Here is a 16,246-nt window from a genome sequence, read left to right as displayed (position 1 = left end):
TGGTCATTTTTTGCAAGCTAAACACTGCAAGACTGTTGTACAGTTGAAGCAAGGATAAAATATCAACTCTAGTGATGATACACTTGCTGTAATGACTTCCAACTCAGACGGGACTAAAACCCACAACCACTGGCTTAGGAGAACAGTGCCTTATCCATTATGCCAGTGGTGCTTACTGGTGTCCTTATTTAAGACGGATAGGTTTTTAATAGTCAATTATTTATTTTTGAAAAAAAGTGAAGCTGTTTACTGTGTTCTTTGCATTACCAAGTCCAGCATGAAATGTGCTGGTACTATGCAGAGCTGTCAGTATGGATTATCATGCTATATTGCAGAAAATCAATTTGATGCAACTGCTTTACCAACAGTATGTTTATCTTTTCCATTGCTGTTTTGTTGGCTGACTGAAGGAAGATATGCAGTGCATTTGAACCAAAGCAGATGTGAGCTGACAACTTAAATGCACAATCATGTTTGTGTTTTTTCTTTCTTTCTTCCATCCTTTGTAATATCATATTAAATATTAAGGTAGCAGTTTATAATCAATGATTATTGACATAAGAAAAAGAATAAAAACAGTAAACAAAGCTGCTCCAGGTGAGGTTTGAACTCACAACCTCGGCATTGCTCAACAGATACTGGCTTATAAGTACAGTGCGCGGACCAATTGCGCCACTGGAGCACTTAGCAGCATCAGTTGGTTATGCTAGATGTGGATTTTATTCAATACAATCAGTACAGTCATAAGAATTGAAAAAGAAAATCATTTTTGGTGATGAATGATGAGCAACAAACGAACGTGCATGTTAGATGGCACTTGAATAAGCTGTCCTCGGTGATAGAAAAGGTTTAAAAAAAACAACAACAATGTTATCATAATAAATGTCATTTTTTAGCTTCTGTGGTCATTTTTTGCCAGCTAAACACTGCAAGACTGTTGTACAGTTTAAGCAAGGATAAAATATCAACTCTAGTGATGAGACACTTGCTGTAATGACTTCCAACTCAGACGGGACTAAAACCCGCAACCACTGGCTTAGGAGAACAGTGCCTTATCCATTATGCCAGTGGTGCTTACTGATGTCCTTATTTAAGACTGATAGGTTTTTAATAGTAAATTATTTATTTTTGAAAAAAAGTGAAGCTGTTTACTGTGTTCTTTGCATTACCAAGTCCAGCAAGAAATGTGCTGGTACTATCCAGAGCTGTCAGTATGGATTATCATGCTATATTGCAGAAAATCAATTTGATGGAACTGCTTTACCAACAGTATGTTAATCTTTTCCATTGCTGTTATGTTGGCTGACTGAAGGAAGATATGCAGTGCATTTGAACCAAAGCACATGTGTGCTGACAACTTAAATGCACAATCATGTTTGTGTTTTTTCTTTCTTTCTTCCATCCTTTGTAATATCATATTAAATATTAAGGTAGCAGATTATAATCAATGACTAATGACATAAGAAAAGGAAAAAAACAGTATACAAAGCTGATCCAGGTGAAGCTTGAACTCACAACCTCGGCATTGCTCAACAGATACTGTCTTACACGTATCGCGCACTGACCAATTGCACCAATGGAACACTTTGCAGCATTAGTTGGTTATGCTAGATGTGGATTTTATTCAATACAATCAGTACAGTCATAAGAATTGAAAAAGAAAATCATTTTTGGTGATGAATGATGAGCAACAAACGAACGTGCATGCCAGATGGCACTTGAATAAGCTGTCCTCGGTGATATAAAAGTTTAAAAAAAAACAACAACAATGTTATCATAATAAATGTCATATTTAGCTTCTGTGGTCATTTTTTACAAGCTAAACACTGCAAGACTGTTTTACAGTTGAAGCAAGGATAAAATATCAACTCTAGTGATGAGACACTTGCTGTAATGACTTCCACCCCAGATGGGACTTGGACCCACAACCCCTGGCTTAGGAGGACAGTGACTTATCCATTATGCCAGTGGTGCTTACTGATGTTCTTATTTAAGACTGTTAGGTTTTTAATAGTCAATTATTTATTTTTGAGGAAAAAGTGAAGCTGTTTACTGTGTTCATTGCATTACCAAGTTCAGCATGAAATGTGCTGGTACTATGCAGAGCTGTCAGTATGGATTATCATGCTATATTGCAGAAAATCAATTTGATGCAACTGCTTTACCAACAGTATGTTTATCTTTTCCATTGCTGTTTTGTTGGCTGACTGAAGGAAGATATGCAGTGCATTTGAACCAAAGCAGATGTGTGCTGACAACATAAATGCACAATCATGTTTGTGGTTTTTTTTCTTTCTTCCATCCTTTGTAATATCATATTAAATATTAAGGTAGCAGTTTATAATCAATGACTAATGACATAAGAAAAGGAAAAAAACAGTATAAAAAGCTGATCCAGGAGAAGCTTGAACTCACAACCTCGGCATTGCTCAACAGATTCTGTCTTACAAGTACCGCGCACTGACCAATTGCACCAATGGAACACTTTGCAGCATTAATTGGTTATGCTAGATGTGGATTTTATTCAATACAATCAGTACAGTCATAAGAATTGAAAAAGAAAATCATTTTTGGTGATGAATGATGAGCAACAAACGAACGTACATGCCAGATGGCACTTGAATAAGCTGTCCTCGGTGATAGAAAAGGTTTAAAAAAAACAACAACAATGTTATCATAATAAATGTCATTTTTTAGCTTCTGTGGTCATTTTTTGCCAGCTAATCACTGCAAGACTGTTGTACAGTTGAAGCAAGGATAAAATATCAACTCTAGTGATGAGACACTTGCTGTAATGACTTTCAACTCAGACGGGACTAAAACCCACAACCACTGGCTTAGGAGAACAGTGCCTTATCCATTATGCCAGTGGTGCTTACTGGTGTCCTTATTTAAGACTGATAGGTTTTTAATAGTCAATTATTTATTTTTTTTAAAAAGTGAAGCTGTTTACTGTGTTCTTTGCATTACCAAGTCCAGCATGAAATGTGCTGGTACTATGCAGAGCTGTCAGTATGGATTATCATGCTATATTGCAGAAAATCAATTTGATGCAACTGCTTTACCAACAGTATGTTAATCTTTTCCATTGCTGTTTTGTTGGCTGACTGAAGGAAGATATGCAGTGCATTTGAACGAAAGCACATGTGTGCTGACAACTTAAATGCACAATCATGTTTGTGTTTTTTCTTTCTTTCTTCCATCCTTTGTAATATCATATTAAATATTAAGGTAGCAGTTTATAATCAATGATTATTGACATAAGAAAAAGAATAAAAACAGTAAACAAAGCTGCTCCAGGTGAGGTTTGAACTCACAACCTCGGCATTGCTCAACAGATACTGGCTTATAAATACAGTGCGCGGACCAATTGCGCCACTGGAGCACTTAGCAGCATCAGTTGGTTATGCTAGATGTGGGTTTTATTCAATACAATCAGTACAGTCATAAGAATTGAAAAAGAAAATAATTTTTGGTGATGAATGATGAGCAACAAACGAACGTGCATGCCAGATGGCACTTGAATAAGCTGTCCTCGGTGATATAAAAGTTTTAAAAAAAACAACAACAATGTTATCATAATAAATGTCATATTTAGCTTCTGTGGTCATTTTTTACAAGCTAAACACTGCAAGACTGTTTTACAGTTGAAGCAAGGATAAAATATCAACTCTAGTGATAAGACACTTGCTGTAATGACTTCCACCCCAGATGGGACTTGGACCCCCAACCCCTGGCTTAGGAGGACAGTGACTTATCTATTATGCCAGTGGTGCTTACTGATGTTCTTATTTAAGACTGTTAGGTTTTTAATAGTCAATTATTTATTTTTGGGGAAAAAGTGAAGCTGTTTACTGTGTTCTTTGCGTTACCAAGTCCAGCAGGAAATGTGCTGGTACTATCCAGAGCTGTCAGTATGGATTATCATGCTATATTGCAGAAATCAATGTGATGCAACTGCTTTACCAACAGTATGTTAATCTTTTCCATTGCTGTTTTGTTGGCTGACTGAAGGAAGATATGCAGTGCATTTGAACCAAAGCGGATGTGTGCTGACAACTTAAATGCACAATCATGTTTGTGTTTTTTCTTTCTTTCTTCCATCCTTTGTAATATCATATTAAATATTACGGTAGCAGTTTATAATCTATGATTATTGACATAAGAAAAAGAATAAAAACAGTAAACAAAGCTGCTCCAGGTGAGGCAAAGGTGCTCCAGGTGACGTTTGAACTTACAACCTCGGCATTGCTCAACAGATACTGTCTTATAAGTACCAAGCGCTGACCAATTGCGCCACTGGAGCACTTAGCAGCATGTGTTGGTTATGCTACATGTGGATTTTATTCAATACAATCAGTACAGTCATAAGAATTGAAAAAGAAAATCATTTTTGGTGATGAATGATGAGCAACAAACGAACGTGCATGCCAGATGGCACTTGAATAAGCTGTCCTCGGTGATAGAAAAGGTTTAAAAAAAACATCAACAATGTTATCATAATAAATGTCATTTTTTAGCTTATGTGGTCATTTTTTGCCAGCTAAACACTGCAAGACTGTTGTACAGTTGAAGCAAGGATAAAATATCAACTCTAGTGATGAGACACTTGCTGTAATGACTTCCAACTCAGACGGGACTAAAACCCACAACCACTGGCTTAGGAGAACAGTGCCTTATCCATTATGCCAGTGGTGCTTACTGGTGTCCTTATTTAAGACTGATAGGTTTTTAATAGTCAATTATTTATTTTTAAAAAAAAGTGAAGCTGTTTACTGTGTTCTTTGCATTACCAAGTCCAGCATGAAATGTGCTGGTACTATGCAGAGCTGTCAGTATGGATTATCATGCTATATTGCAGAAAATCAATTTGATTCAACTGCTTTACCAACAGTATGTTTATCTTTTCCATTGCTGTTTTGTTGGCTGACTGAAGGAAGATATGCAGTGCATTTGAACGAAAGCACATGTGTGCTGACAACTTAAATGCACAATCATGTTTGTGTTTTTTCTTTCTTTCTTCCATCCTTTGTAATATCATATTAAATATTAAGGTAGCAGTTTATAATCAATGATTATTGACATAAGAAAAAGAATAAAAACAGTAAACAAAGCTGCTCCAGGTGAGGTTTGAACTCACAACCTCGGCATTGCTCAACAGATACTGGCTTATAAGTACAGTGCGCGGACCAATTGCGCCACTGGAGCACTTAGCAGCATCAGTTGGTTATGCTAGATGTGTGTTTTATTCAATACAATCAGTACAGTCATAAGAATTGAAAAATAAAATAATTTTTGGTGATGAATGATGAGCAACAAACGAACATGCATGCCAGATGGCACTTGAATAAGCTGTCCTCGGTGATATAAAAGTTTTAAAAAAAACAACAACAATGTTATCATAATAAAAGTCATATTTAGCTTCTGTGGTCATTTTTTACAAGCTAAACACTGCAAGACTGTTTTACAGTTGAAGCAAGGATAAAATATCAACTCTAGTGATAAGACACTTGCTGTAATGACTTCCACCCCAGATGGGACTTGGACCCACAACCCCTGGCTTAGGAGGACAGTGACTTATCCATTATGCCAGTGGTGCTTACTGATGTTCTTATTTAAGACTGTTAGGTTTTTAATAGTCAATTATTTATTTTTGAGGAAAAAGTGAAGCTGTTTACTGTGTTCTTTGCGTTACCAAGTCCAGCAGGAAATGTGCTGGTACTATCCAGAGCTGTCAGTATGGATTATCATGCTATATTGCAGAAATCAATGTGATGCAACTGCTTTACCAACAGTATGTTAATCTTTTCCATTGCTGTTTTGTTGGCTGACTGAAGGAAGATATGCAGTGCATTTGAACCAAAGCGGATGTGTGCTGACAACTTAAATGCACAATCATGTTTGTGTTTTTTCTTTCTTTCTTCCATCCTTTGTAATATCATATTAAATATTAAGGTAGCAGTTTATAATCTATGATTGTTGACATAAGAAAAAGAATAAAAACAGTGAACAAAGCTGCTCCAGGTGAGGCAAAGGTGCTCCAGGTGACGTTTGAACTTACAACCTCGGCATTGCTCAACAGATACTGTCTTATAAGTACCGCGCGCTGACCAATTGCGCCACTGGAGCACTTAGCAGCATTTGTTGGCTATGCTAGATGTGGGTTTTATTCAATACAATCAGTACAGTTATAAGAATTGAAAAAGAAAATCATTTTTGGTGATGAATGATGAGCAACAAACGAACGTGCATGCCAGATGGCACTTGAATAAGCTGTCCACGGTGATAGAAAAGGTTTAATAAAAAACAACAACAATGTTATCATAATAAATGTCATTTTGTAGCTTCTGTGGTCATTTTTTGCAAGCTAAACACTGCAAGACTGTTGTACAGTTGAAGCAAGGATAAAATATCAACTCTAGTGATCATACACTTGCTGTAATGACTTCCAACTCAGACGGGACTAAAACCCACAACCACTGGCTTAGGAGAACAGTGCCTTATCCATTATGCCAGTGGTGCTTACTGGTGTCCTTATTTAAGACTGATAGGTTTTTAATAGTCAATTATTTATTTTTGAAAAAAAGTGAAGCTGTTTACTGTGTTCTTTGCATTACCAAGTCCAGCATGAAATGTGCTGGTACTATGCAGAGCTGTCAGTATGGATTATCATGCTATATTGCAGAAAATCAATTTGATGAAACTGCTTTACCAACAGTATGTTTATCTTTTCCATTGCTGTTTTGTTGGCTGACTGAAGGAAGATATGCAGTGCATTTGAACCAAAGCAGATGTGTGCGCTTACAACTTAAATGCACAATCATATTTTTGGGTTTTTTTTTCTTTCTTCCATAATTTGTAATATCATATTAAATATTAAGGTAGCAGTTTATAATCAATGACTAATGACATAAGTAAAGGAAAAAAACAGTATACAAAGCTGATCCAGGAGAAGCTTGAACTCACAACCTCGGCATTGCTCAACAGATACTGTCTTACAAGTACCGCGCACTGACCTATTGCACCAATGGAACACTTTGCAGCATTAATTGGTTATGCTAGATGTGGATTTTATTCAATACAATCAGTACAGTCATAAGAATTGAAAAAGAAAATCATTTTTGGTGATGAATGATGAGCAACAAAGGAACATGCATGCCAGATGGCACTTGAATAAGCTGTCCACGGTGATAGAAAAGTTTTAAAATAAACCAACAACAATGTCATCATAATAAATGTCATATTTAGCTTCTGTGGTCATTTTTTACAAGCTAAACATTGCAAGACTGTTTTACAGTTGAAGCAAGGATAAAATATCAACTCTAGTGATGAGACACTTGCTGTAATGACTTTCACCCCAGATGGGACTTGGACCCACAACCCCTGGCTTAGGAGGACAGTGACTTATCCATTATGCCAGTGGTGCTTACTGATGTTCTTATTTAAGACTGTTAGGTATTTAATAGTCAATTATTTATTTTTGAGGAAAAAGTGAAGCTGTTTACTGTGTTCTTTGCGTTACCAAGTCCAGCAGGAAATGTGCTGGTACTATCCAGAGCTGTCAGTATGGATTATCATGCTATATTGCAGAAAATCAATTTGATGCAACTGCTTTACCAACAATATGTTAATCTTTTCCATTGCTGTTTTGTTGGCTGACTGAAAGAAGATATGCAGTGCATTTGAACCAAAGCAGATTTGTGCTGACAACTTAAATGTACAATCATGTTTGTGTTTTTTCTTTCTTTCTTCCATCCTTTGTAATATCATATTAAATATTAAGGTAGCAGTTTATAATCAATAATTATTGACATAAGAAAAATAATAAAAACAGTAAACAAAGCTGCTCCAGGTGAGGTTTGAACTCACAACCTCAGCATTGCTCAACAGATACTGTCTTATAAGTACAGCGCGCTGACCAATTGCGCCACTGGAGCACTTAGCATTATCAGTTGGTTATGCTAGATGTGGGTTTTATTCAATACAATCAGTACAGTCATAAGAATTAAAAAAGAAAATCATTTTTGGTGATGAATGATGAGCAACAAACGAACGTGCATGCCAGATGGCACTAGAATAAGCTGTCCTCGGTGATAGAAAAGGTTTAAAAAAAACAACAACAATGTTATCATAAAAAATGTCATTTTGTAGCTTCTGTGGTCATTTTTTGCCAGCTAAACACTGCAAGACTGTTGTACAGTTGAAGCAAGGATAAAATATCAACTCTAGTGATGAGACACTTGCTGTAATGACTTCCAACTCAGACGGGACTAAAACCCACAACCACTGGCTTAGGAGAACAGTGCCTTATCCATTATGCCAGTGGTGCTTACTGATGTCCTTATTTAAGACTGATAGGTTTTTAATAGTCAATTATTTATTTTTGAAAAAAAGTGAAGCTGTTTACTGTGTTCTTTGCATTACCAAGTCCAGCAAGAAATGTGCTGGTACTATCCAGAGCTGTCAGTATGGATTATCATGCTATATTGCAGAAAATCAATTTGATGCAACTGCTTTACCAACAGTATGTTAATCTTTTCCATTGCTGTTATGTTGGCTGACTGAAGGAAGATATGCAGTGCATTTGACCCAAAGCACATGTGTGCTGACAACTTAAATGCACAATCATGTTTGTGTTTTTTTTTCTACCATCATTTGTAACATCATATTAAATATTAAGGTACCAGTTTATAATCAATGACTAATGACATAAGTAAAGGAAAAAAACAGTATACAAAGCTGATCCAGGTGAGGCTTGAACTCACAACCTCGGCATTGCTCAACAGATACTGTCTTACAAGTACCGCGCACTGACCAATTGCACCAATGGAACACTTTGCAGCATTAATTGGTTATGCTAGATGTGGATTTTATTCAATACAATCAGTACAGTCATAAGAATTGAAAAAGAAAATAATTTTTGGTGATGAATGATGAGCAACAAAGGAACATGCATGCCAGATGGCACTTGAATTAGCTGTCCACGGTGATAGAGAAGGTTTAAAATAAACCAACAACAATGTCATCATAATAAATGTCATATTTAGCTTCTGTGGTCATTTTTTACAAGCTAAACACTGCAAGACTGTTTTACAGTTGAAGCAAGGATAAAATATCAACTCTAGTGATGAGACACTTGCTGTAATGACTTCCACCCCAGATGGGACTTGGACCCACAACCCCTGGCTTAGGAGGACAGTGACTTATCCATTATGCCAGTGGTGCTTACTGATGTTCTTATTTAAGACTGTTAGGTTTTTAATAGTCAATTATTTATTTTTGAGGAAAAAGTGAAGCTGTTTACTGTGTTCTTTGCGTTACCAAGTTCAGCAGGAAATGTGCTGATACTAACCAGAGCTGTCAGTATGGATTATCATGCTATATTGCAGAAAATCAATTTGATGCAACTGCTTTACAAACAGTATGTTAATCTTTTCCATTGCTGTTTTGTTGGCTGACTGAAGGAAGATACGCAGTGCATGTGAACCAAAGCAGATGTGTGCTTACAACTTAAATGCACAATCATGTTTGTGTTTTTTCTTTCTTTCTTCCATCCTTTGTAATATCATATTAAATATTAAGGAAGCTGTTTATAATCAATGATTATTGACATAAGAAAAAGAATAAAAACAGTAAACAAAGCTGCTCCAGGTGAGGTTTGAACTCACAACCTCGGCATTGCTCAACAGATACTGTCTTGTAAGTACCGTGTGCTGACCAATTGCGCCACTGGAGCACTTAGCAGCATCAGTTGGTTATGCTAGATGTGGATTTTATTCAATACAATCAGTACAGTCATAAGAATTGAAAAAGAAAATCATTTTTGGTGATGAATGATGAGCAACAAATGAACGTGCATGCCAGATGGCACTTGAATAAGCTGTCCACGGTGATAGAAAAGGTTTTAAAAAAAACAACAACAATGTTATCATAATAAATGTCATTTTGCAGCTTCTGTGGTCATTTTTTACAAGCTAAACACTGCTAGACTGTTTTAAAGTTGATGCAAGGACAAAATATCAACTCTAGTGATGATACACTTGCTGTATTGACTTCCAACTCAGACGGGACTAAAACCCACAACCACTGGCTTAGGAGAACAGTGCCTTATCCATTATGCCAGTGGTGCTTACTGGTGTCCTTATTTAAGACTGATAGGTTTTTAATAGTCAATTATTTATTTTTGAAAAAAAGTGAAGCTGTTTACTGTGTTCTTTGCATTACCAAGTCCAGCATGAAATGTGCTGGTACTATGCAGAGCTGTCAGTATGGATTATCATGCTATATTGCAGAAAATCAATTTGATGAAACTGCTTTACCAACAGTATGTTTATCTTTTCCATTGCTGTTTTGTTGGCTGACTGAAGGAAGATATGCAGTGCATTTGAACCAAAGCAGATGTGTGCGCTTACAACTTAAATGCACAATCATATTTTTGGGTTTTTTTTTCTTTCTTCCATAATTTGTAATATCATATTAAATATTAAGGTAGCAGTTTATAATCAATGACTAATGACATAAGTAAAGGAAAAAAACAGTATACAAAGCTGATCCAGGAGAAGCTTGAACTCACAACCTCTGCATTGCTCAACAGATACTGTCTTACAAGTACCGCGCACTGACCTATTGCACCAATGGAACACTTTGCAGCATTAATTGGTTATGCTAGATGTGGATTTTATTCAATACAATCAGTACAGTCATAAGAATTGAAAAAGAAAATCATTTTTGGTGATGAATGATGAGCAACAAAGGAACATGCATGCCAGATGGCACTTGAATAAGCTGTCCACGGTGATAGAAAAGTTTTAAAATAAACCAACAACAATGTCATCATAATAAATGTCATATTTAGCTTCTGTGGTCATTTTTTACAAGCTAAACATTGCAAGACTGTTTTACAGTTGAAGCAAGGATAAAATATCAACTCTAGTGATGAGACACTTGCTGTAATGACTTTCACCCCAGATGGGACTTGGACCCACAACCCCTGGCTTAGGAGGACAGTGACTTATCCATTATGCCAGTGGTGCTTACTGATGTTCTTATTTAAGACTGTTAGGTATTTAATAGTCAATTATTTATTTTTGAGGAAAAAGTGAAGCTGTTTACTGTGTTCTTTGCGTTACCAAGTCCAGCAGGAAATGTGCTGGTACTATCCAGAGCTGTCAGTATGGATTATCATGCTATATTGCAGAAAATCAATTTGATGCAACTGCTTTACCAACAATATGTTAATCTTTTCCATTGCTGTTTTGTTGGCTGACTGAAAGAAGATATGCAGTGCATTTGAACCAAAGCAGATTTGTGCTGACAACTTAAATGTACAATCATGTTTGTGTTTTTTCTTTCTTTCTTCCATCCTTTGTAATATCATATTAAATATTAAGGTAGCAGTTTATAATCAATAATTATTGACATAAGAAAAATAATAAAAACAGTAAACAAAGCTGCTCCAGGTGAGGTTTGAACTCACAACCTCAGCATTGCTCAACAGATACTGTCTTATAAGTACAGCGCGCTGACCAATTGCGCCACTGGAGCACTTAGCATTATCAGTTGGTTATGCTAGATGTGGGTTTTATTCAATACAATCAGTACAGTCATAAGAATTAAAAAAGAAAATCATTTTTGGTGATGAATGATGAGCAACAAACGAACGTGCATGCCAGATGGCACTAGAATAAGCTGTCCTCGGTGATAGAAAAGGTTTAAAAAAAACAACAACAATGTTATCATAAAAAATGTCATTTTGTAGCTTCTGTGGTCATTTTTTGCCAGCTAAACACTGCAAGACTGTTGTACAGTTGAAGCAAGGATAAAATATCAACTCTAGTGATGAGACACTTGCTGTAATGACTTCCAACTCAGACGGGACTAAAACCCACAACCACTGGCTTAGGAGAACAGTGCCTTATCCATTATGCCAGTGGTGCTTACTGATGTCCTTATTTAAGACTGATAGGTTTTTAATAGTCAATTATTTATTTTTGAAAAAAAGTGAAGCTGTTTACTGTGTTCTTTGCATTACCAAGTCCAGCAAGAAATGTGCTGGTACTATCCAGAGCTGTCAGTATGGATTATCATGCTATATTGCAGAAAATCAATTTGATGCAACTGCTTTACCAACAGTATGTTAATCTTTTCCATTGCTGTTATGTTGGCTGACTGAAGGAAGATATGCAGTGCATTTGACCCAAAGCACATGTGTGCTGACAACTTAAATGCACAATCATGTTTGTGTTTTTTTTTCTACCATCATTTGTAACATCATATTAAATATTAAGGTACCAGTTTATAATCAATGACTAATGACATAAGTAAAGGAAAAAAACAGTATACAAAGCTGATCCAGGTGAGGCTTGAACTCACAACCTCGGCATTGCTCAACAGATACTGTCTTACAAGTACCGCGCACTGACCAATTGCACCAATGGAACACTTTGCAGCATTAATTGGTTATGCTAGATGTGGATTTTATTCAATACAATCAGTACAGTCATAAGAATTGAAAAAGAAAATAATTTTTGGTGATGAATGATGAGCAACAAAGGAACATGCATGCCAGATGGCACTTGAATTAGCTGTCCACGGTGATAGAGAAGGTTTAAAATAAACCAACAACAATGTCATCATAATAAATGTCATATTTAGCTTCTGTGGTCATTTTTTACAAGCTAAACACTGCAAGACTGTTTTACAGTTGAAGCAAGGATAAAATATCAACTCTAGTGATGAGACACTTGCTGTAATGACTTCCACCCCAGATGGGACTTGGACCCACAACCCCTGGCTTAGGAGGACAGTGACTTATCCATTATGCCAGTGGTGCTTACTGATGTTCTTATTTAAGACTGTTAGGTTTTTAATAGTCAATTATTTATTTTTGAGGAAAAAGTGAAGCTGTTTACTGTGTTCTTTGCGTTACCAAGTTCAGCAGGAAATGTGCTGATACTAACCAGAGCTGTCAGTATGGATTATCATGCTATATTGCAGAAAATCAATTTGATGCAACTGCTTTACAAACAGTATGTTAATCTTTTCCATTGCTGTTTTGTTGGCTGACTGAAGGAAGATACGCAGTGCATGTGAACCAAAGCAGATGTGTGCTTACAACTTAAATGCACAATCATGTTTGTGTTTTTTCTTTCTTTCTTCCATCCTTTGTAATATCATATTAAATATTAAGGAAGCTGTTTATAATCAATGATTATTGACATAAGAAAAAGAATAAAAACAGTAAACAAAGCTGCTCCAGGTGAGGTTTGAACTCACAACCTCGGCATTGCTCAACAGATACTGTCTTGTAAGTACCGTGTGCTGACCAATTGCGCCACTGGAGCACTTAGCAGCATCAGTTGGTTATGCTAGATGTGGATTTTATTCAATACAATCAGTACAGTCATAAGAATTGAAAAAGAAAATCATTTTTGGTGATGAATGATGAGCAACAAATGAACGTGCATGCCAGATGGCACTTGAATAAGCTGTCCACGGTGATAGAAAAGGTTTTAAAAAAAACAACAACAATGTTATCATAATAAATGTCATTTTGCAGCTTCTGTGGTCATTTTTTACAAGCTAAACACTGCTAGACTGTTTTAAAGTTGATGCAAGGACAAAATATCAACTCTAGTGATGATACACTTGCTGTATTGACTTCCAACTCAGACGGGACTAAAACCCACAACCACTGGCTTAGGAGAACAGTGCCTTATCCATTATGCCAGTGGTTCTTACTGATGTCCTTATTTAAGACTGATAGGTTTTTAATAGTCAATTATTTATTTTTGAAAAAAAGTGAAGCTGTTTACTGTGTTCATTGCATTACCAAGTCCAGCATGAAATGTGCTGGTACTATGCAGAGCTGTCAGTATGGATTATCATGCTATATTGCAGAAAATCAATTTGATGCAACTGCTTTACCAACAATATGTTTATCTTTTCCATTGCTGTTTTGTTGGCTGACTGAAGGAAGATATGCAGTGCATTTGAACCAAAGCAGATGTGTGCTGACAACTTAAATGCACAATCATGTTTGTGTTTTTTTTTCTTTCTTCCATCATTTGTAATATCATATTAAATATTAAGGTAGCAGTTTATAATCAATGACTAATGACATAAGTAAAGGAAAAAAACAGTATACAAAGCTGATCCAGGAGAGGCTTGAACTCCCAACCTCGGCATTGCTCAACAGATACTGTCTTACAAGTACCGCGCACTGACCAATTGCACCAATGGAACACTTTGCAGCATTAATTGGTTATGCTAGATGTGGATTTTATTCAATACAATCAGTACAGTCATAAGAATTGAAAAAGAAATTCATTTTTGGTGATGAATGATGAGCAACAAAGGAACATGCATGCCAGATGGCACTTGAATAAGCTGTCCACGGTGATAGAGAAGGTTTAAAATAAACCAACAACAATGTCATCATAATAAATGTCATATTTTGCTTCTGTGGTCATTTTTTACAAGCTAAACACTGCAAGACTGTTTTACAGTTGAAGCAAGGATAAAATATCAACTCTAGTGATGAGACACTTGCTGTAATGACTTCCACCCCAGATGGGACTTGGACCCACAACCCCTGGCTTAGGAGGACAGTGACTTATCCATTATGCCAGTGGTGCTTACTGATGTTCTTATTTAAGACTGTTAGGTTTTTAATAGTCAATTATTTATTTTTGAGGATAAAGTGAAGCTGTTTACTGTGTTCTTTGCGTTACCAAGTCCAGCAGGAAATGTGCTGGTACTATCCAGAGCTGTCAGTATGGATTATCATGCTATATTGCAGAAAATCAATTTGATGCAACCGCTTTACCAACAGTATGTTAATCTTTTCCATTGCTGTTTTGTTGGCTGACTGAAGGAAGATATGCAGTGCATGTGAACCAAAGCAGATGTGTGCTTACAACTTAAATGCACAATCATGTTTGTGTTTTTTCTTTCTTTCTTCCATCCTTTGTAATATCATATTAAATATTAAGGTAGCAGTTTATAATCAATGATTATTGACATAAGAAAAAGAATAAAAACAGTAAACAAAGCTGCTCCAGGTGAGGTTTGAACTCACAACCTCGGCATTGCTCAACAGATACTGTCTTGTAAGTACCGTGCGCTGACCAATTGCGCCACTGGAGCACTTAGCAGCATCAGTTGGTTATGCTAGATGTGGGTTTTATTCAATACAATCAGTACAGTCATAAGAATTGAAAAAGAAAATCATTTTTGGTGATGAATGATGAGCAACAAATGAACGTGCATGCCAGATGGCACTTGAATAAGCTGTCCACGGTGATAGAAAAGGTTTTAAAAAAAACAACAACAATGTTATCATAATAAATGTCATTTTGTAGCTTCTGTGGTCATTTTTTACAAGCTATACACTGCTAGACTGTTTTACAGTTGAAGCAAGGACAAAATATCAACTCTAGTGATGATACACTTGCTGTATTGACTTCCAACTCAGACGGGACTAAAACCCACAACCACTGGCTTAGGAGAACAGTGCTTTATCCATTATGCCAGTGGTTCTTACTGATGTCCTTATTTAAGACTGATAGGTTTTTAATAGTCAATTATTTATTTTTGAAAAAAAGTGAAGCTGTTTACTGTGTTCATTGCATTACCAAGTCCAGCATGAAATGTGCTGGTACTATGCAGAGCTGTCAGTATGGATTATCATGCTATATTGCAGAAAATCAATTTGATGCAACTGCTTTACCAACAGTATGTTTATCTTTTCCATTGCTGTTTTGTTGGCTGACTGAAGGAAGATATGCAGTGCATTTGAACCAAAGCACATGTGTGCTGACAACTTACATGCACAATCATGTTTGTGTTTTTTTTTCTTTCTTCCATCATTTGTAATATCATATTAAATATTAAGGTAGCAGTTTATAATCAATGACTAATGACATAAGAAAAGGAAAAAAACAGTATACAAAGCTGATCCAGGAGAAGCTTGAACTCACAACCTCGGCATTGCTCAACAGATACTGTCTTACAAGTACTGTGCACTGACCAATTGCACCAATGGAACACTTTGCAGCATTAATTGGTTATGCTAGATGTGGATTTTATTCAATACAATCCGTACAGTCATAAGAATTGAAAAAGAAAATCATTTTTGGTGATGAATGATGAGCAACAAAGGAACATGCATGCCAGATGGCACTTGAATAAGCTGTCCACGGTGATAGAAAAGGTTTAAAATAAACCAACAACAATGTCATCATAA

At 36.2% G+C, this 16,246-nt stretch overlaps 5 non-coding genes across 5 annotated transcripts; all 5 read right to left on the bottom strand.

Moving 5' to 3' along the window:
* Window positions 1-7,844: 7,844 nt before the first annotated feature.
* Window positions 7,845-7,937, bottom strand: TRNAI-UAU (transfer RNA isoleucine (anticodon UAU)). Its single transcript is given in 2 exon segments — window positions 7,845-7,880; window positions 7,900-7,937. It is a non-coding gene; the product is annotated as a tRNA-Ile (tRNA).
* Window positions 7,938-9,643: 1,706 nt separating this feature from the next.
* Window positions 9,644-9,736, bottom strand: TRNAV-UAC (transfer RNA valine (anticodon UAC)). Its single transcript is given in 2 exon segments — window positions 9,644-9,679; window positions 9,699-9,736. It is a non-coding gene; the product is annotated as a tRNA-Val (tRNA).
* A 1,715-nt stretch (window positions 9,737-11,451) lies between these two features.
* TRNAI-UAU (transfer RNA isoleucine (anticodon UAU)) lies at window positions 11,452-11,544 on the bottom strand. Its single transcript is given in 2 exon segments — window positions 11,452-11,487; window positions 11,507-11,544. It is a non-coding gene; the product is annotated as a tRNA-Ile (tRNA).
* Window positions 11,545-13,250: 1,706 nt separating this feature from the next.
* TRNAV-UAC (transfer RNA valine (anticodon UAC)) lies at window positions 13,251-13,343 on the bottom strand. The gene is given in 2 exon segments: window positions 13,251-13,286; window positions 13,306-13,343. It is a non-coding gene; the product is annotated as a tRNA-Val (tRNA).
* Window positions 13,344-15,054: 1,711 nt separating this feature from the next.
* On the bottom strand, window positions 15,055-15,147 carry TRNAV-UAC (transfer RNA valine (anticodon UAC)). Its single transcript is given in 2 exon segments — window positions 15,055-15,090; window positions 15,110-15,147. It is a non-coding gene; the product is annotated as a tRNA-Val (tRNA).
* Window positions 15,148-16,246: the final 1,099 nt, after the last annotated feature.

Source organism: Pseudophryne corroboree, chromosome 11 (genome assembly GCF_028390025.1).
Source record: "Pseudophryne corroboree isolate aPseCor3 chromosome 11, aPseCor3.hap2, whole genome shotgun sequence".
In the NCBI taxonomy this organism is placed as follows: Eukaryota; Metazoa; Chordata; class Amphibia; order Anura; family Myobatrachidae; genus Pseudophryne; species Pseudophryne corroboree.
This window is presented reverse-complemented; position numbering and strand designations above follow the sequence as displayed.